Source organism: Engystomops pustulosus, chromosome 8, assembly GCF_040894005.1.
Source record: "Engystomops pustulosus chromosome 8, aEngPut4.maternal, whole genome shotgun sequence".
NCBI lineage: Eukaryota > Metazoa > Chordata > Amphibia > Anura > Leptodactylidae > Engystomops > Engystomops pustulosus.
The window spans coordinates 64664745-64685841 of record NC_092418.1 but is presented as its reverse complement, the minus strand read 5'-3'; the positions used below and the strand labels follow the sequence as shown (position 1 = coordinate 64685841).

The window sequence follows — 21097 nt, the reverse complement described above, 5'->3', positions numbered from 1 at the left end:
TGGAGCAGATATCACTACAGAAAGTATGTGGATTTTACACTGATTTCTTCCCATTCACTTCAGCGACAAAAAAGAACTGCTATTTGGGGTATACAGATCCCCAAAACTGACACCCTGGGATTGGAGTAGAAATCACTCCAGAAACCATGTGGATTTTACACTGATTTCTTCCTATTCATTTCACTAACAAAAAAGAACTGCTATTTGAGGTATACAGATCCCAAAAATGTAAAGTCTGGGATAGGAGTAGAAATCACTCCAGAAACTATGTGGATTTTACACAGATTTCTTCCTATTCAGCAAAAATCACTACAGCACAGTACTGTAGCTGGATGCTACAGACAGCACATGCAGTATGAAATGCCGAGATTGAAAATGGCTGCCTGTTTTTATAGGGCTGTGTGACATTACATAAGCCTGCCGGTCGCTGATTGGCTTACGGGTCTGCACATGTGATCGAGGGTATTCCTTTCTCCTTCCCAGAGTACTCTGCCCCATGTGGACAGACGTATTTGATAATAAGATACAGAGGTATTTTAGTGAATCTTAGGTCTAGGGCTTCGGGGATCTCCTGGTCCACCAAATAAACGCATCTATGAATAGTGCCCTATAAATCAACCATTTGAAACCATTTTTTTGTTTCATCAAGTTTTACTTCTTTCAAATATATACATGTATTTACATCAATTCATTTTCATTTTCTTAAATCTTCTTATATATTATAACATTTTTTCGGCTAGTGTACGTACGTCCTAGTGAGTGTGCTATCACATGAATTTTAAAGATATAAAGAAATTCACCTCATTTGGCGTTCTAGTAGTTTTTTTCTTCGCAGCACTCACATGTTTGGAGGCCCCAGGGCTGAGACTGCCTTGTCTCTGACTGTTGGACAGAGTGGTACTCTGCCCCATGTAACACGTTGTGCTCGCGCCCATTTTGGGAATAAAGGAGAAAAAAACTTTTTTTTCACCGTTAACTTCAGATTCATGACAAATCGAATTTTCACTGACATTCTGAATGAATTCCACTGCATTAGAAATTATTCACCTGTCTCTATAGTGGACCCACCCGACCAATGCGGATGATGACGCAAGCCGACACCTGGGACCGGAATGTAAGTGGTACCCGGTTTTCACCAGAGGCTGTCACAAAGCTGATTGGACATGCTGCGGCGTGGTATTACCTTGTCGTTCCACAGGCGTGACTTTGTCCGCACTGGCGGCCAAGGTGGAGTACAGAATTGTAAGGCAAAACGGTGGTCAGGGACAGGCAGGAAGTCGAGACAGGCAGCGAAGGATCAAAGTCGGAGATGTAGTGGTAGGTCAGGGCAGGCAGCAAAGAAGCGTAGTCCGGAACGGTATCGGGGTCACAACAGGTGTTTCATAACACAAGCACAGCGCATCAGAAACAAAGCTTTCTCAAAGACACAAAGATCCGGCAGGGGACACAGGAAGAGCACCAATAAGTGGTGCACCCTAGAAATCGGGGACGCGCACCAAGCTGCAGCAGACGCAGGTGCGCCTGCGACTTGAGACATGGGTCGAAGGCGCACCCGTGACAACAGCTTAGTGGGATCCATCTGTAGACATTTGTCCGAGATAATATATCCGAGGAAAGTATGCATACAGAGAAAAAGAGCACTGGTTCAGGATGGCAGAAGTATGATTGAAACGATTTTGAGGATTTTTCTCTGAGACTCATAATCGCTATTTTCTTTTCAATTCCGTCTAATTCTTTTGAACTGTCCATATGGAATATTGTGGAGCCATTTCTTGAAGTGGCTGCTTGTAAAATCTAAATAATTATTGCTGTCAACCCTTTTGAAGAAGGTTTTGGTTTTAATACAGCTTTTATTAGTGTGAAAAACCATTCAGCAAAGTTTTCTATTTTTGTTGTCATTAAAGAGGACCTGTCACCCCACCAAAAGACCCCCACCAACTATGCCCCCGTAATCCTATCCCCAGCCCCTTTCTATTTATGCCATTTTTTTTTTAATTATGTTGGCGAACTTGGTTTTAATCGATATGACCTCTTACCAAAGAAGAGGTTGTATCCTGGTATCCTGGGCGCTGCAGTTGGCCGTATTTATAGCGCCGGCGAATATATATATATAACATTCGGCCGCCACTGTCAAAAAGCACTGCGTGGCCGCTGTCAGTCCGGCTGCATCGGAGAGAGAGCCGACAGAGATTGCGCAATATATCAGCCGCCCCCCCCCCCCCCCTCATGAAAAAGGCCGACTGCAGAGCCGAGGATACGAGGATCCGACCTCTTATTTGGTATGAGGTCAGATCGATTAAAACCTACTTCCCCAACAAAATTTTTTTTTTTAAATGGGATAAATAGATAGGGGCTGGGGGAAGGATTATGGTGGCATAGTTGGTGGGGGTCTTTTGGGGTGACAGGTCCTCTTTAGATGAAAGCCTGAAAAATGTCTGATTTCTTATATCTATTTTCTATATCTGTTTTAATATCTGTTTCTTTTATATGCAAATGATTTTCTTAGCAGCATGTGTATACCAGTTGAGAGGAGATTCTCCTCTTACATATAACTCTTTTATATGTATCTTTTCATATGTTATTTTATATGTATTTAGGTATTGTGTATTAATAGTCATCTATTAATTCTATTTCTATTTTTATATTATTATTTTAACAATTGTATATTGTAATCCCCATAACCCTCTATATTGCAAGTTATATACTGGCCACCCAATGTTTGTTAGTATTATGCTTGGTTGCACAGAGGCTGCGATAGAATGCTGGAGACACGGCTGACATATAATGGGGCACATTTACTAAGGGTCCCGCAGCTGCATTTCCGTCGGGTTTCGCGAATTTTTCTGTTTTGCGCTGAATTGCCCTGGGTTTTTGGAGCGATTAGATTGTGGCACTTCGGCGCCGGCTGGCATGTGACACACATCGGGGGGCATGGCGTCGGACAACCTGACTGATACGGACAAACCGCGGAATTTAAAAATAAAATTGTGTCGCAAGATCAGCACTCACATACACCGAGAAAAAGAAGGTGAACTCCGGCAGACCTCAGCGGGAAACTTGCAGGAAATCGGACGCAGGATCTTAGTGAATCGCGGCAGCTCCGATCCGTGGTCGGACAATGCACAGCGGGGATCGCAACGGGACGGGTAAGTAAATGTGCCCCAGTATGTTCATATGTACGCTGCTATGGTTTGCTATGGTATGCTATGGTTGCTGTATAACATTGCACAAGTGCGGACACTCGCGCGAGTAACAACTTAGTGCAAACCCGTCAGACAGGAACTATGGTCTGTACACGTTATTTACTTCACAACGCGTAAGCACAGGCTCCAGTAACTGCAAGAAAAATGTGCACCCACACCACCTCGTTAGTAATACTTACATTTATGTACATTGAACTCCACCTCCCCCGATTGAGCTACTACCTTCTGGTTATGTATACAAAATAAGCTGTAACATGTCATTCTACTCAGTCTGCATTTTGAGATAACGTGTTTCGGGTCACAAACCCTAATAGGTCATTTAATAAGGTTTTTATAATTTTTAGTTCTACTATTTATTCATTGTCTTAATAAATTTATTCCTTGGACACAATCTTTGCCTCCTGTGGATCAGACTTCTGGCACCCCGAACCAGTGCTCTTTTTCTCTGTATGCATACATTCCTCTACAGACACCATTTCGCTTGTTCGGTTGTTGAGCATTTGGATGCTGCCTTAGTGGTCATAAAGGGGTTAGTGTCTACATATCCGTAAGACCTTGGCTACTTCTACAGAACGGAATTTTCACCTGGACCCCAGAATGGGATATTAATGTCTTTTACCAAGAAATAACCAGGTAAGTGCATATTGGTTAATACCTTTGGAGCACGGTTACAAAATGTTATCACCCGAGGCGCAGTCCTCTGTCTTTACTAGTCTTCTACTATATATATCCGAGGAAAAGAAGACTCTTTTGGTGGACCTGGATTTTCTCAAGTTTGGCATACAGGCGATTGGCCCTTAGGCACCTGAGAACTTGTCGTACATGGGCCTGATGGGACTCAAGGTCCGTAAAGCACACTAGGATATTGTCTAGGTAGACACAGGTATATAGCAAGTCTCTAAAAATATCATTGACAAACTCTTGGAATACAGATGGTGCATTACAGATTCCAAACGGCATGACAAGATACTCAAAGTGTCCATCACGAGTATTGAAGGCAGTCTTCCATTAATCGCCTTCGCGGATGTGGGTGAGGTTATACAGCCCACAAAGGTCTAGTTTGGTAAAGACCTTGAATCCACGTAGGTGGTCAAAAAGTTCCATGATCAGAGGCAATGGGTAGCAGTTCTTCACGGAAATTTTGTTAAATAGTCTATGCATGGACAAAGTAACCCATCCTTTTTGGCCACAAAGGAGAACCCTGCAGCGGCAGGAGAAGAGAACCTCTTCTGCAGGTTCTCCTTTATGTAGGCTGACATAGCCGGGGTTTCAGGCACTTAAAGTGGATACACCCGAACCCGTGGAAGAGACATGTCCGGCTACAGGTCTATAGGGTTGTCGTAGGGACAGCCAATAACTACTGCAAGAGGGTGGTGAGCTGTCCCAGTTGCTGTCCCTGCACAGCAATCAGATGGGGCTGCTGGGCCACGATGGTGGTGAGATCAGCCAGATCAGGTAGTGGAAACCATGGCCGGTTCTTACTGTCAGGATCAGAGGTAGTAGACCCATTCAACCACCGCAAGCAATGATGTAAGCCAACACATGGGAGCAGAGTCCAAGCGGCACCCGGTTTCCACTAGAGCCTGCTGCAAAGCGGGCTGGACTTGCTGCTCCACAGGCGTGACTTTGCTGGTGGTGGTGGCCAAGGCAAGGTACAAAATCAGGAGGCAAAATCGGTGTTGTAGTCCGGCAGGAGGGAAGGACAGGTGGCACAGGTTCAGAGACATAATGGAAGGTCAGGACAGATGACAGAGAATCTAAGTCAGGAACGTGGCAGGAAGTCACCATGGACAGTACTAAAACAGTCAGAGAACGCTTTCTCGATGGCATAAGGGAAAAAAGATCTGGCAAGGGTCAGAGGAAGAAGCCAGCTATTTAATAGGTCAGTGTGGTGCGCAGGGGCACATGGAAGATCACGGTTGAGCCCGAGACCGGAGGAACCTCTGCAGGAGCCTGCGGTATAGAATATTATCCTCAGGTTTCCAGGATCTGTCCTTCGGCCCAAACCTCTTCCAGTCAACCAAGAAGAACTGCTTAACTCTCACCGTCTTCATATCTAGGACCTCCTTTACCTTGAAGACGTCGGTGGAGTCCTGAAGACCTCAGGAGGAGGTACTTGCCGGGAGAAGTGGTTCAAGATAACAGGCTTGAGTAACGAGACATGGAAGGAGTTCAAGATTTACATGGTGGGAGGAAGGTGCCACTTGTAGGCCATTCGATTGATGGGAGTGAGCACCTCGAAGGGACCAAGGAAACGGGGACCAAGTTTATAGCCTGGGATCTTTAGCCGGACATACCTGGAGGACAACCAGACTTTGTCACCCGGAGAGAAGATAGGAGGAGAGCTGTGATTCTGCTTGGAGCTGTGTATCAGCTTGGAGCTTGGTTCGAGCAGAAGCCTGTAGCAAGGAAAGGCGAGTCTAATCCCAAATGGACTTTAGATCCTGAACCAATTCTTCAACCACAGGGACGTCCGAGGACACAGGTAGAGGAAAAGGAGAGCAAGGATGCAGTCCATAGTTGATGAGTCTAAGAAGTTATAAGAAAACTCTGCCCATGGCAATCAGTCGTCCTGCCGTGCCGAAACAAAATGGTGGAGGTAGCAGCCCAGGGTCTGGTTAACTCTTTCCATCTGACCATTAGACTGTGGGTGAAAGCCGGAAGAAAAGTCCAACTTTACTTGAAGCTAGTTACACAGAGTATGGCAGAATTTGGAGACAAATTTAACTCCTCGATCAGAAACAATGTGCTGGGGAAGTCCATGGAGCTGGAAGATGTGAAGAGACTGGCAAGACGTGGAGCAGACGGCAGACCTGGAAGAAAAACAAAATGGGGCATTTTGAAAAAATGGTCAGTTACCACCCAGATGACAGTATTGCTTGAGGCAGGCAGAAGATCCGTAATGAAATTCATAGCCTAGTGAGACCACGGGCAGTTGGGTATTGGCAACGGCAGAAGACCAGCAGGTTTGAGATGAAATGGCTTATTCTGGGCACAGGAGAAGCAGAAAGCCACAAAGTCTCGATCATCCTTGTCCAAATCTGGCCACCAGTAGAATTTGGACACAAGGGGACATAGCGCTGCACCGTGTGCCCAGCCACATGGGAGCAATGTCTCTAAGTCAGAATTTTCCTCAGTAGAGCTGGTCTGACATAGGTCTTGCCAGGAGGTAGATGTCGAAGGTCCACTGGAGCAGCCAGGACCAGTTGCTCAGCAGGGTTGACATGCCAAGGAGCCGGTTCCAAGGCACGAAAAAGGGCATCTTCCTTCATGTTCTTCTCAGCCGTACAGAAGTGAATGAGAAAATTAAAATCGTAGAAGAAGAGTGACCAGTGGGCTTGATGTTGGTTGAGTCGCTGAGCAGTCTGGAGATAGAGGAGATACTTGTGGTCAGTGTACACGCAGATCAGAAAACGAGCTCCCTCCAGGAGGTAATGCCACTCTTAAGGCAAGTTTAATCGCCAGCAGTTCTCGGTCCCCTATGGAATAATTCCTCTATGCAGAGGAGAAATATTTAGAGCAAAAGCTGCATTCAAGGGTTCAGCCCTTGGGACCCTTCTGCGTGAGCACCACTCCAGCCCCTACTGAGGAGGCATCCACTTCCAGATGGAAAGGCTTCTCTATATCCGGATGTACAAGAACTGGGGCTGAAGCAAATGCGGACTTTAAGTATGTGAAGGCATCTTCAGCTGCTGAAGGCCAGAGCCGGGGGTTGGCACCCTTCTTGGTGAGCACCACAATTGCTGGTAGCAATTTGCAAAGCATGGAAACTGCTGTATAGCGTGTAGTACTAGAGGATGAGGCCATTGAAGAATAGCAGATAGCTTGGCAGGATCCATCAGGAGACCTCTGTCGAAGATAATATAGCCGAGGAAAGGAAGACTCCACTGGTGAAACTTGCACTTTTCAAGTTTGGAATAAATGGTCCTTAGTCGACTGAGTAAACAGCTCCCTGATCAAAGGTAACGGATAACGGTTCTTAACCGTGACCTTGTTAAGACTACGATGCACAAATGGAGTGACCCATCCTTTTTGGTCACAAAGAAGAAACCAGCACCAGCCGGGGAAGAGGATTTACGTATGAACCCCATCTGCAGGTTTTCTTTAATGTAGTCCAACATTGCAGCAGTTTCAGGTACAAAAAGTGGGTACAACAGGCCCCGAGGAGGAGACGTACCCGGTAGACGATCAATAGGGCAGTCATAGGGGAGGTGAGGCAGCAAAGCCTTGGCTTACTTCTTAGAAAAGACTTCTGCAAAGTCCTGATAGCAAGTTGGGAGGCTCTCCAGAGGCTTGGGAACCACTGAAGAGACCATGACAGGTACTTGATGAGGAAACACCATGCAATGGGAGTGGCAATCTGGCCCACAACGAAGAATCTCCCCATCTTCCAATTAAGAACAGGAGCATGGAGCTACAACCACGGAGGACCCTGCAGGAGGGTCGAGGTAGAGCAAGGGAGCACTGAGTGATATAGCCCCTGCACAACTTTGGGTCCCCATCATACTTAGTAGGCATGGAGAGTTTCAGCCTAGGTTTAGCGGCAAGCAGACCAACCAGGGTAGCAGGAGAGGCTGCAGCAATCTGACACTGTTGCTGAGTGGCAATCAACTGCTTCAGCATGGCGGTGTCTTGTTCAAGCTGTTCTCCTTGCGTAGCAATTTGCTGGGACTGCTGGACCACAACAGTGGTAAGATCAGCCAGTTTAGGTAGCGGGACCTTGGTGGGCTCCATGGCCGGATCTTACTGTCAGACTCCAGGGGTAGTGGACCCACTGGACCTCCACGAACGATGACACAATCTGACACCTAGGACCAAAGTCTTCACCAGTGCCCCCCCAAAAGGGAGTTGGACTTACTGCGGAGTGGTACTGCCAGGTCGTTCTACAGGTGCAACTTTGTCCGGGGTGGCAGGTATAGAGCAACAGAGGCAGCATAGAGCACGAAGATCCGGCAGGGAATGCTGGGAGACGTTGGCTTTTAACCATTTCCTGAAAGGGCCAGCACCAATCAGTGGTGCGCTGGCCCTTTGCAGGGAAGCATTGTTTGCTGTTAAATCTGGCGCACAGTCCGAGTGGGAGCGCCCTAATTTGTGTCACATGGTGCCTACAAAACAAAACTAAGTGTGTGACACATTTGTGGTGCAGACACTTCTTAAATACCTGTGCAAACAGTTTACACCTAAAAGAACGTGTAAAATCTATCTGAAAACTGGCGTAATACACTTAGTAAATGTGCCCCATGGTGTTTTTTTATGTTAATATTTAGTTCTTATTTTTTTACTGTATGTTAACAAAAGATAAAACTTTACAAAAAGAATTATAGGAGAGGAAACTTACAAAACAGGATGTATACACACACTAGCATGTAAGAGTACTTGGTGTACATACCTTTATCCTGTTGGTAGATTTCATTGTTGGATTGGCTGGATCTGCACACATTAGTGTCCCTATAAAGAACTTCAGATAGCCCAACTGACAAACCCTTCTTGTATTATTCACCTTCAATAAAACACACAACACAAACTATTGTATACATAACTTTTAACCCCTTAAGGACGCAGCCATTTTACAACTGAAGGCTCAGTCCCATTTTTTGGATTCTGACCTGCGTCTCTTTATGTGGTTATAACTTTTGAACACTTTTACTTATCAAAACGATTCTGAGATTGTTTTTTCCCCACATGTTGTACTTCATTTTAGTGGTTAATTTTGGCTGATTAGTTTTGCGTTTATTTACAAAAAAAGGAATTTTTAGAAAAATGCCATTTTCGAAATTCAAAATCACCGCGTTTTCAGGCAGATCGATTTACCACCTAAATAACTTGCCGAATAACATTTCCCATTTGTCTACTTTACATTTTCATAATTATTGAAATGTTTGGATAATTTATTTTGACGTCACGCGGCCTACAAATCGAATAGCGATTTTCCATATTTTCAGAATTGACTATTTTGGGGATAAATACTGTTTGAAATTAAATTTTACATATTTAGCATCAAAAACCAAAATTTACATGTGGACATTACTTGTGTTATGGGGGCACAGCGAGGCGCAGAAGGGAAGGAGCACCCTGCAGCTGCCAGGATTTTAGTTTTCTCGTTGCCCTCTTTTGAAGGCTATAAAATTTTCGCTTTTCCGTTATTTGGGCCATGTGACGGCATTTTTTTTGCGCGATGAGATGCTTTTTCCAGTGTTACCATTTTGGGGTTTGTATCATCCAATTGTTGAAAATTTAGGAACTTTTTTTGAGGTCATGAGTAGAAAAGCATCAATTGTGTACTGGATTTTTTCCTTTTTTTTTTTTTCGTGTTCTCCGGATATCCTAATAATCCTGTTATCTTTATTCTATGGGTCGATACGATTATGGGGATACCAGACATGAATATTTTTTCTTATGTTTTACAAAATTTGCCAAATAAAACCCTAATGTGGGGAAAAATCTATCATTTTTGCATCGCCGTCTTCCAAGTGGCATAACATTGTTACGTTTTTGGCTACAGAGCTGGTTGATGGCTTGTTTTTTGCGGGACATGTTGTTCTTTGCAACAATATCATTCTGGAGTACATATGTTTTGTTGATCACTTTTTATTGCATTTTTAGTGGGATATAATAGGTAAAAATCATAATTTTTGGCGGGTTTTTAACGGTTTTTTTTACGGCGTTCATTATATGGGTTCAATAGTTATTTAGTTTTATTCTATGGATTGTTACGGACGCGGTGATACTATATATGTGGGGTTTGTGTTATGATTTAGACTTTTTTGAGCGTTATATATCTCTTTATATGTTTTGGGGCTTATGGGCATTTTTAGTGATTTATAAAGTTATTTTTTATTGAAAAACATTTTTTTTTTACATTTTTTACTTGATCCACCATGGGATATGAACAACCAATCATCTGATTGCTTGTTCATGATAATACTCTGCAATACTGATGTATTGCAGGGTATTAGCAGTGCAGATGCATAGGCTGGCACTTTGCCTTTAAGATGACGTCACAGACGCCATCTTAAAGGCACTGCCTTCAGGCTTCTCTGGGGTCCCGATCGGACCCCAGAGGTGCCATAGCAGCGATCAGCCCCCCCGAAAACGGCGCGGGGGGGCCCGATCGTGGGGTAAAGACCCCTGGAAGGCATGTTAAATGCTGCGGTCGCGTTGACCAAAGTAAGGAAACAAAGTAACAGACAAATTGCTCTTGAACAAACAGTCCAAAAGCCCAGTACAACCTGGGAGAGAGCTGTCTAGGGGGATAGACGCTGTTGAATGTTGTCCCAGGTCGAAGTCTGAAACACCATCGTCTGAACGTAGTTGTGAAGAATTGCCTAGTGTCACGGGTGCTCCCACAATCCCTGTCTTGGATTGCGGGCGCACCTGTGTCCCTCAGTGTGCCCCTGAAGCCCAACTGAACTCACCTCTCCTGGCTCCATTGGCCATCTCTGCATCTCCCGTGGTCCGGCGTGTGTGTCCCTGTCTCCTAGGGCACACACGCGCCGGCTCACAAAGATTTAAAGGGCCAGCGCGCCGATAATTGGCGCTGGCCTGCTACCTTCCCACATACATTCCTGCCCCTTCCTGTGATCCTTGCGGATCTTCAAGCCATTCCCTGAAGAGAAAGCCCTCCTGTGTATCCTGCATTACTGTGTATCCTGCGTTCCTGTGAATCCTGAGTTCCTTTCCTGTGTGCCAGTCCGATCATGTGTTTCCTGACGTGAGTCCTAGAGTGCATTCTTGTGTTGTTCTACTGCTGTCTCCCCGGGTACAGACTGTCTCCTGCAAAACTACCTTGGCTACCACCATGGGCTAGTCGCAACTGTGGAACGATCTGGTGGTACCCGGCTGCAGCAAGACCATCCCGCTTTGCGGGAGGCTCTGGTGAAGACCAGGTGCTTAGCACTAAGGCTTCGGTCCCAGGTGTCGGCTAGTGCCATCTCCCATGGTGGTCCTGAGGGTCCACAGACTCACAGCCCTGACACGTGGTATAAGGAGGGGAATGTCTGGATCATGATTTATCTCACTGGCACTATGCTCCAGAAACATATATGTATGTTGTTTTTAAGAGGAAACGGACACTCACCTCAATCTGATGGTCATCTTGTCACATTCCATTCCCATGTTGTGACTTTTGTGCTTTTTAGGCCTGTTCCACACTTGCGAGCGTGATGCGATGAACTCGCATCACACTCGCAACGCATGCTGCCGGGAACGCACGGCCCGAACGCTGCACCGCGGGAGTGAACTGACATGCTGAGTTCACTCCCGCGGTGCAGCGTTCGGGCCGTGCGTTCCCGGCAGCATGCGTTGCGAGTGTGATGTGAGTTCATCGCATCACACTCGCAAGTGTGGAACGGGCCTTAGCCTTCTGTTCTGTTATAAGCTTTAAATCTGCTTTTATAAGACTGCATATCTTGTCATGACACATTACCCATCGTGGGGGTAGCACAAACTTTCTCCAAAGCTTCAATGAACAGTGAGACTGCCGGCAGAACCAGGTCCTTTATTATGTCATGGTCCCAGTTTCCAAGGAGCTCAACTGTGACACGTGCAGTGTTCTGTTAAGTGCAAATTAGCCTCACAGTTTCTTTGGTTGGATGTAGGGAACTAAATGCACTTTGTAAAGGAGGTCTTACATCCAGGTAGATGCTTCCTCTAGATGTAGACCTTACATTCAAATGAAAAACTGGAATAATAAAGACTGGTGTTTAGCAGCAGAAGCAAGTGTCTTTGCCACTTTGCATTGAGAAAGAGGGGGGGCTATATCTGGATTGTGATTTGTTTAGCTGGTACTATGCTCCAGAAACATATTTGAATGTAGTTTTATAAAGGATGGGGTAGGGTGTAAGGGAAACTCACCTCAATCTGATGTTCATCTTGACACATGGCAGTACACCATGCTAGTAACGGGTTGGATCCGTTTTGCCTTCAGAACTGCCTCAATTCTTCGTGGCATAGATTCAACAAGGTGCATTCCTCCGAGATTTTGGTCCATATTGACATGATGGCATCACACAGTTGCCGCAGATTTGTCAGCTGCACATCCATGATGCGAATCTCCCGTTCCACCACATCCCAAAGATGCTCTATTGGATTGAGATCTGGTGACTGTGGAGGCCATTTGAGTATCGGCATCAACAAGGCATTTCCGCCCACAGAACTGCCGCTCACTGGATGTTTTTTCTTTTTAGTACCATTCTCTGTAAACCCTAGAGATGGTTGTGTGTGAAAATCCCAGTAGATCAGCAGTGTCTGAAATACTCAGACCAGCAGGAGATTGTCTTGACCATGTCTACATGCCTAAATGCCGCCATGTGATTGGCTGATTAAGTGTTAAGTGTTAACGAGCAGTTGGACAGGTGTACCTAATAAAGTATATATATATATATACACTCACCGGCCACTTTATTAGGTACACCATGCTAGTAACCGGTTGGACCCCCTTTTGCCTTCAGAACTGCTTCAATTCTTCGTGGCATAGATTCAACAAGGTGCTGGAAGCATTCCTCAGAGATTTTGGTCCATATTGACATGATGGCATCACACAGTTGCCGCAGATTTGTCGGCTGCACATCCATGATGCTAATCTCCCGTTCCACCACATCCCAAAGATGCTCTATTGGATTGAGATCTGGTGACTGTGGAGGCCATTTGAGTACAGTGAACTCATTGTCATGTTCAAGAAACCAATCTGAGATGATTCCAGCTTTATGACATGGCGCATTATCCTGCTGAAAGTAGCCATCAGATGTTGGGTACATTGTGGTCATAAAGAGATGGACATGGTCAGCAACAATACTCAGGTAGGCTGTGGCGTTGCAACGATGCTCAATTGGTACCAAGGGGCCCAAAGAGTGCCAAGAAAATATTCCCCACACCATGACACCACCACCACCAGCCTGAACCGTTGATACAAGGCAGGATGGATCCATGCTTTCATGTTGTTGACGCCAAATTCTGACCCTACCATCCGAATGTCACAGCAGAAATCGAGACTCATCAGACCAGGCAACGTTTTTCCAATCTTCTACTGTCTAATTTCGATGAGCTTGTGCAAATTGTAGCCTCAGTTTCCTGTTCTTAGCTGAAAGGAGTGGCACCCGGTGTGGTCTTCTGCTGCTGCAGCCCATCTGCCTCAAAGTTCGACGTACTGTGTGTTCAGAGATGCTCTTCTGCCTACCTTGGTTGTAACAGATGGCAATTCGAGTCACTGTTGCCTTTCTATCAGCTCAAACCAGTCTGCCCATTCTCCTCTGACCTCTGGCATCAACAAGGCATTTCCGCCCACAGAACTGCCGCTCACTGGATGTTTTTTCTTTTTCGGACCATTCTCTGTAAACCCTAGAGATGGTTGATGAAAATCCCAGTAGATCAGCAGTTTCTGAAATACTCAGACTAGCCCTTCTGTCACCAATAACCATGCCACGTTCAAAGGCACTCAAATCACCTTTCTTCCCCATACTGATGCTCGGTTTGAACTGCAGGAGATTGTCTTGACCATGTCTACATGCCTAAATGCACTTAGTTGCCACCATGTGATTGGCTGATTAGAAATTAAGTGTTAACGAGCAGTTGGACAGGTGTACCTAATAAAGTGGCCGGTGAGTGTATACCTGCACATGAAGTGAAGCCCTGGTCGGCGGCTAACACTCCGTTCACAGTCCTGGTAAGTTCCGTGTGGTGATGTCACCGAACTACGGGGAATCCAGAAGGACATATTTGCAATGCCTTTCGAAGACCTACACGGTCTTCTTAGTCAGGGAATCAAGACTCTGTGAACGTGCTGTGCTTTATAACTATGGCAAGTCTGCTAAATGTATCAGGTGTGTACATAACAGTACATCTATATTTCTACAGATTGTGTGTATGTCTATAAATTACTAAAAATTCATAACTTTTTATTATAATATCATTTAAATCTGAACAAATGTTATGTATGGAACATTGCTTAACCCCTTAACGTTGTGCGCCGTAGCTCTATGGTGCAGAGGTTTAGGGAGTGTATGAAGAAGGCTCACGGGCTGAGTCCTCTTCATTCAAGGGTGGGGTTTGCTGCATATTGCAACAAACCCCCACCGCTAATAACGGCGGTCGGTGCTTGCACCGATTGCGGCTATTAACCCCTCCGATGCCACCGGCAAAGTTGTCGTTGGCATTTAAAAGACGGTGGCGCGTGGGTGCCTCCATCTTTCTTCTGATCGTCGCTCCCCCAAACATCATCGGGGGGCGCCGATTGGTTGCCATGACAGCCTCGGGTCTTCGTTTGACCCAAGGCTGAATGGTTTCTGCAGATTCGTTACATTGAGCCAGTGGCTCATTTTAACGAATCACATGCAAAAACGCTGTATACTGCAATACAGTAGGATTGCAGTATATGGTAGGAAACGATCTGACCATCTAGGGTCAATGTACCCTAGATGGTCTAAGAAATAGTGAAAAAAAAGTTTTAAAAAATAAAAAAAAATTATAAAATATTAAAAATTCAAATCACCCCCCTTTCCCTAGAACTGATATAAAACATAATAAACAGTAAAAATCATAAATACATAAGGTATCGCCGCGTCCCAAAATGCCCGATCTATCAAAATATAAAAACTGTTATAACCGGCATGTTAAAATAAATAACATTACAGGAAAGCCTAATTTGTTACGCACAAAGTAAGCCCTCACACGGCTCTGTACATGTAAAAATGAAAAAGTTATGGATTTTTGAAGGTGGAGAACGAAAATGAGCAAAAAAAACCTGCGTCTTCGTGGGGTTAAAAAATGTAATGAATAAATAAATATGCTGAAATAGTAAAACACGCAATAAAATGGAAATTAGTCTGCATATTGGATAAATCGAGTTGATAGAGTCTTTTCTACATAAATGCAAATAATTCTATTTCATTGCTCCATTTACTCTCTGTCCTTGACATCTGGGAGATATAGTTGCCTCCTCTCCAATTATGCTGGACTTTTTCTATACCAAAAAACTGGGAGCCTTCAAATTGTCACCGGTGGAACAGCTTATAATGTTTTGAGAGAGGATGTCCCTCAAACCCTCTTTAATATTTCTCCTATGTTCGTTTATGCGGTCTTTCAACATCCTTTTAGTGTGTCCTACATAAAGTTTATTGCAGGGGCATTTAATTCAATAAATTACCCATTTGGTTCATGTGATTCTTAATTTTGTATTTGTTCTCACACATAATCAGTCCAAAAGTTTTGATGGATTTTTTACATAGTAGTTGTCATATTCTTTATTGTTGGTGCTACCAAGATTCCAATATTCCTCACCTTTTTGAAGGTAAATTTAGTTTTTTTGATAAATATTGCCCAATTGTTTTATCTTGGGATAGAATTTTTATAAATGGCAGTACACACTGGGGCACATTTACTAAGGGTCCGCGGACCACATTTCCATCGGGTTTCCTGACTATTTCCGATTTGCACCACATTTAACAGGGGTTTTTGGTGCACGCGATCGGACAACTCAACTGATTCAGACTTAGCGCGGGATTTAAAATTCAAATTGTGTTGCAAGACATGCATTCACATACACAGGAAGAAGAAGGTGAACTCCAGCGGACCTCAGCGGGTAAGTGACACATGCGGGATATCGGGCGCACAGTGAATTGCGCCGGACTTCATTCTCATCGGACAGTTCGGATCGGGGATCGCGTCAGGACCAAGTAAGTAAATGTGCCCCTATGTGTTTTAGAATTTCTTTGTCCTGTATACTGTGTTATAATGGGGATTTCTATGATGTTTCCTGAGGTTTTCTCTAATTTGGCTCTAAGATTTTTATCTTCTTTTTCTACTTTATTTTTTAATAATTCATACCTCTGGATTGATAGTATGGTTGTTTTAGTATTTGTTAATGCAATATTCTGTTATCCTTTATTCTTACATTTTTGTTGCAGTACTTTAGTACTTTACTTTTACGTCTTCAAAAATTCTAAGGTCCATGCAATTTCTTTGATGTCGTAAGTACTGGCTTTTAGGATTTAAGATGACAGCTTGTTTTTAGGATAAAGCTGTTACTATCAGTAAGTCCTGCTTTTAATTGTATGATTTTCAATATAAATGGTTAAATCTAAAAAACTGAATGTAGGTGTGAATTCTAAAAAAATAGTCATTTTTATTTATATCTTAAAACATTTTTTGGAGAGATTCCTCTTCCCCTGACCACACAAATACCATGTTGTCTATAAATCTGCGCCAGAGGAACAGATTCGCAGCGAGCTCACCTGTGGGAAAGATGTGGGTGTTTGCGTAGCTCAGTGAGAATCTGGTCCTCATGGTTGTACTCCAGTTCTGCAGATAGAACAGATCTTCATATTTTAAATACAGGCAGTCCCCGGGTTACATACAAGATCTGTAGGTTCTGTAGGTTTGTTCTTAAGTTGAGTTTGTATGTAAGTCGGAACCGTATACTTTATTATTGTAACCCCAGTCAAAATTTTTTTGGTCTCTGTGAAAATTGGATTTTAAAAATGTTGGGTTGTTCTAAGAACCAGGATAAACAATAAATCTTCATTAGAGACACCTTTGATAACTGTTAAAGCTGTTTATTGTAGCCTAGGACTGAAGTACAGTAAATTACCAAAATCCAGAGGTCCGTTTGTAACTAGGGGTCGTATGCAAGTCAGGTGTTCTTAAATAGGGGACCGCCTGTAATTATGATTCAATATGAACGTGATACAATCACCTCTATATATTCAATTTGTTTTTCTACTAGCTTCTCTGATTTTTTCAGAAAATATTCAACTGTATTACGCCCTTTAGTATGTTGAATAACTGTGTACAATGATGTAACATCTAAGTTACCAATAACAAAATGTGGTTCCCATTTAATCGAACATAGGAGAAATATTAAAAAGGGATTTGAGGGACATCTTCTCTCAAAACATTATAAGATGTTCCATTGGGGACTATTTGAGAGCTCCCAGTTTTTTGTTTTTTTGGTGAACGGAGTGTTAGCTGCCGACCGGGGCTTACCTCCATGTGCAGCAACACCGCTTAACTTGGTAACAAACCTGCAGTGGATTACTGTCACGCAGCAACTTGCAAGCATCTCCTTGTGGATACACAAGAAAAGAAACACCTACCATTTGGATTCTAGATGTCCAGTTATACCCCTAGACGAAAAAGCTAATCGCAATCACTTGCATACAGGTACCGACATATGCCTATTGTCTGAATATACTGTCCATCACATAAGGCAGTGATGGCGAACCTTTTAGAGGCCGAGTGCCGAAACTACAACAAAGACCCACTTATTTATCACAAAGTGCCAACACAGAAATGTAATTTGTGATTTATACTCCCTGCTCTGTCACAGCTTTCATTCATCTCAGCACCCTGAGGACACCAATAAAGCAGAAAATAGTCCCAGGTAGAGCTGTCACTTTAAAATACCTCTGTGCACAGCAAGTCCTGGGCTGTCTGGGACTGCAGGAAGATACCTGGAGTCATCTCTGGTGTTGACCTGAGTGCCCACAGAAAGGGCTCCGAGTGCCACCTCTGGCACCAGTGCCATAGGTTAGCCATCACTGACATAAGGTAACTAGTACCAGCCTCTTGCATTTATGATTATGGTATTGTTTTAGATTTACAGCTACTGGTATAGAGTAAAAGTTTCCATTGCTGTACATTACATTGTTTGTTTCTTATTTCTTGGGTAGCGCAGGTATACCTTTGCATGTTTTTTGTGGTTCACTCTGATAGTGACCCTCGTTATAGTTTGGGTGCAGGTCGCCAACTATCTATACCATTTATTGGTTTTCATTTTTCGATTTAGCGTGGCGCCAATCCTATTGTCCCTTGTATTGTTCTTTCCTGTTATAACCTTTAACTCTGCCCCAGACTGACTCTGCCCCTGACTGCGTATCTTGTCATGACCCATTACCCCTTGTGGGGTTTCCATGAACCCTCAGAGGAAAGGGGTAGCACAAACCTTCTCCCGATGCTTCCTTGAAGAGCTCCAAAGCTTGAATAACCAGTAAGAGTGTCACAGGTGCCGGCAGAACCAGGCCTTTTATGATGTCATAGTTCCAGTTTCCAAGGAGGTCAACAGTGCAGTGTTCTGTTTCCTACAAGGTAGCTGTATGGTTTCTTTGGTTATATATAGTGCAGTAAATGCACTTCATGAAGGAGATCTTTCATCAAGGTAAATGCTTACCCTAGATGTAGACTTTACATTCCAATAAATAAGTGTGACTTTTAATTGGATTAATAAAGCCTGGTGTTTAGTAGCAGAAACAAGTGTCTTTGCCACTTTGCATTGAGACTGCTTGTGTGGGGAGGGGCATATGTGGATTGTGATTTGTCTCGCTGGTACAATGCTCCAGAAACATATTTGTATGTAGTTTTAAAGGAGATGTGGAAGGGAGAAAGTAACACTCACCTTAATCTGATGGTCATCCTGGTACATGCCAAAAACATTTTGTGACGATGGTGCTTTTTCGCCGTCTGTCCCGTTATAAACTTTAATTCTGCCCCAGATTGCATATCTTTTTTGTGACCCATTACCCCTGGTGGGGATCCCATGAATCCTCAGATGAAAGGGGTAGCACAAACCTTCTACTGATGCTACTTCGAAGAGTTCCAAAGTTTGAATAAACAGTGAGACTGTCAAAACTACCAGCAGAACCAGGCCTTTTATGATGTCATGGCCCCAGTTTCCAATGGAGCTGAACTATGACACGCGCAGTGTTCCCCTTCATGCAAGTTACCTGTTCAGTTTCTTTGATAGGATGTAGATAACTAAATGCACTTCATGAAGGAGATCTTTCATCCAGGTAGATGCTTTCCCTATGTGTAGACCTTACATTCCAATGAAAAAGTGAGATTTTGAATTGGATTAATAAAGCCTGGATTTTAGCAGCAGAAGCAAGCTTCTTTGCCACTTTGCACTGAGAAAGCTTAACATGGGGAGGGTTCTGGTACAATGCTCCAGAAACATATTTGTATATAGTTTTAAAGAAATTGGGGAAGGCGAAAAGGGAAACTCACCTCAAACTGATGGTTATCTTGTCACATGCTAAGTATATTGTAATGAATGAGGAGGAAAATCCCCATATACTGCCATACAGTAGTATGGCAGTATATGATAGGATCGATCAGACAACCTAGGGTTAAAGTACCCTAGGGAGTCTGAAAAATAGTAAGAAGAAAAATTTAAAAAAAGTTTTAAAAAATATATACCATATATACTCGTGTATAAGCCGTGTTTTTCAGCACAAAAATGTGCTGAAAAACATCCCCTCGGCTTATACACGAGTCTATTACCCAGTAAAAAAAATAAACTTAAATACTCACCCTCTGATGTCAGCGCGGCTTACCGATGTCTCTGACGTTAGCGCGTCCTGTCTTCTTTCCTCTCCGCGGCTCCTCTTCTCTCTTCTTTCTTCCGGTATGGACGCGGCCATGTTTTCTTCATGGCTGCGCATACTATGACGTCAGCAGCGGCCGCGTCATAGTTTGCGCATGCCGGAAGAAAGAAGAAGAGCCGCGGAGAAGAAAGAAGACGGGGTGCGCTGACATTGGGGACATCGGTAAGCCAAGCTGACATCGGAGGGTGAGTATTTAAATTTATTTTTTTAAGGTCTGTGGGGGCAGGCTGTTTACTACTAGGGGCTGCTGTATACTACTAGGGGCTTGAAGTATACTACTAGGGGCTGCTGTATACTACTAGGAGCTTGCAGTATACTACTAGGGGCTGCTGTATACTACTAGGGGCTTGCTGTATACTACTAGGGGCTTGCTGTATACTATTAGGGGCTGCTGTATACTACTAGGGGCTGCTGTATACTACTAGGGGCTTGCTGTATACTACTGGAGGCAAGCTGTATACTACTGGGGGCAGGCTGTATACTACTAGGGGCTTGCTGTATACTACTAGGGGCTGCTGTATACTACTAGGGGCTTCTGTATACTACTGGTGGCTGCTGTATACTACTGGTGGCTGATGTATAGTACTAGGGGCTTGCTGTATACTACTAGGGGCTGCTGTATACTACTAGGGGCTGCTAAATACTATATGGGGGCTGGCAGGCTGTATTCTTCTGGGGCTGGCAGGCTGTATACTACTGGGGGATGGCAGGCTGTATACTACTGGGGGCTGGCAGGCTGCATACTATTGGGGGGGTTGACCAATGCATTTCCCACCCTCGGCTTAAAGGAAACCTACCACTTGAAGTGGCAGGTTTCAGAAGAAAACACCGGTGCTTATTTTTGTTAGTGTTTTAAACCGCGGTATCGCGGTTTAAAACACTTTTTAAACTGTATAGCCGGCGCACGGAGGTACGCGCTTGGCGCTTACCATGCGCGCGACCATGCGCGCGGCTACATAGGGCGGCACGGTGGCGGAGTGAGTAGCACTTCTGCCTTGCAGCACTGGAGTCCTGGGTTCGAATCCCACTCAGGTCAACATCTGCAAAGAGTTTGTATGTTCTCTCCGTGTTTGCGTGGGTTTCCTCCGGGTACTCCGGTTTCCTCCCACACTTCAAAACATACTGTTAGGCTGTTTAGATTGTGAGCCCCATGGGGACAGGGACCAATTTGACATGCTTGTGCAGCGCTGCGTAATCTGTGTGCGCTATATAAATAAAGAATTATTATTATTATTATTATTATTACATAGGAAGTGAAGGAGAGCCGCGCGCATGGTAAGCGCCGAGCGCGTACCTCCCTGCGCCGGCTATACAGTTTAAAAAGTGTTTTAAACCGCGATACCGCGGTTTAAAACACTAACAAAAATAAGCACCGGCACCAGCTCAGCCTGAGCTGGTACTCGGTGTTTTCTTCTGAAACCTGCCACTTCAAGTGGTAGGTTTCCTTTATACTCGAGTCAGTACTTTTTCCCAGTTTTGTTGGTAAAATTAGGGGTCTCGGCTTATACTCGAGTATATACG

At 44.2% G+C, this 21097-nt stretch overlaps 1 protein-coding gene across 11 annotated transcripts in view; it reads right to left on the bottom strand.

Moving 5' to 3' along the window:
* Positions 1–18788, bottom strand: part of C8H2orf80 (chromosome 8 C2orf80 homolog) — a 98434-nt gene extending 79646 nt beyond the window's left edge. For 4 of the 11 annotated variants that reach the window (XM_072121017.1, XM_072121012.1, XM_072121010.1 and 1 more), the window contains exons 1-2: positions 18139–18198; positions 8593–8703 (exon numbers count right to left, since the gene is read on the bottom strand). The gene's annotated coding sequence lies outside the window, so the exon portion shown is untranslated. The other 7 variants (XM_072121016.1, XM_072121019.1, XM_072121015.1 and 4 more) reach the window with 6 other exon arrangements.
* Between the last annotated feature and the right edge of the window lie 2309 nt (positions 18789–21097).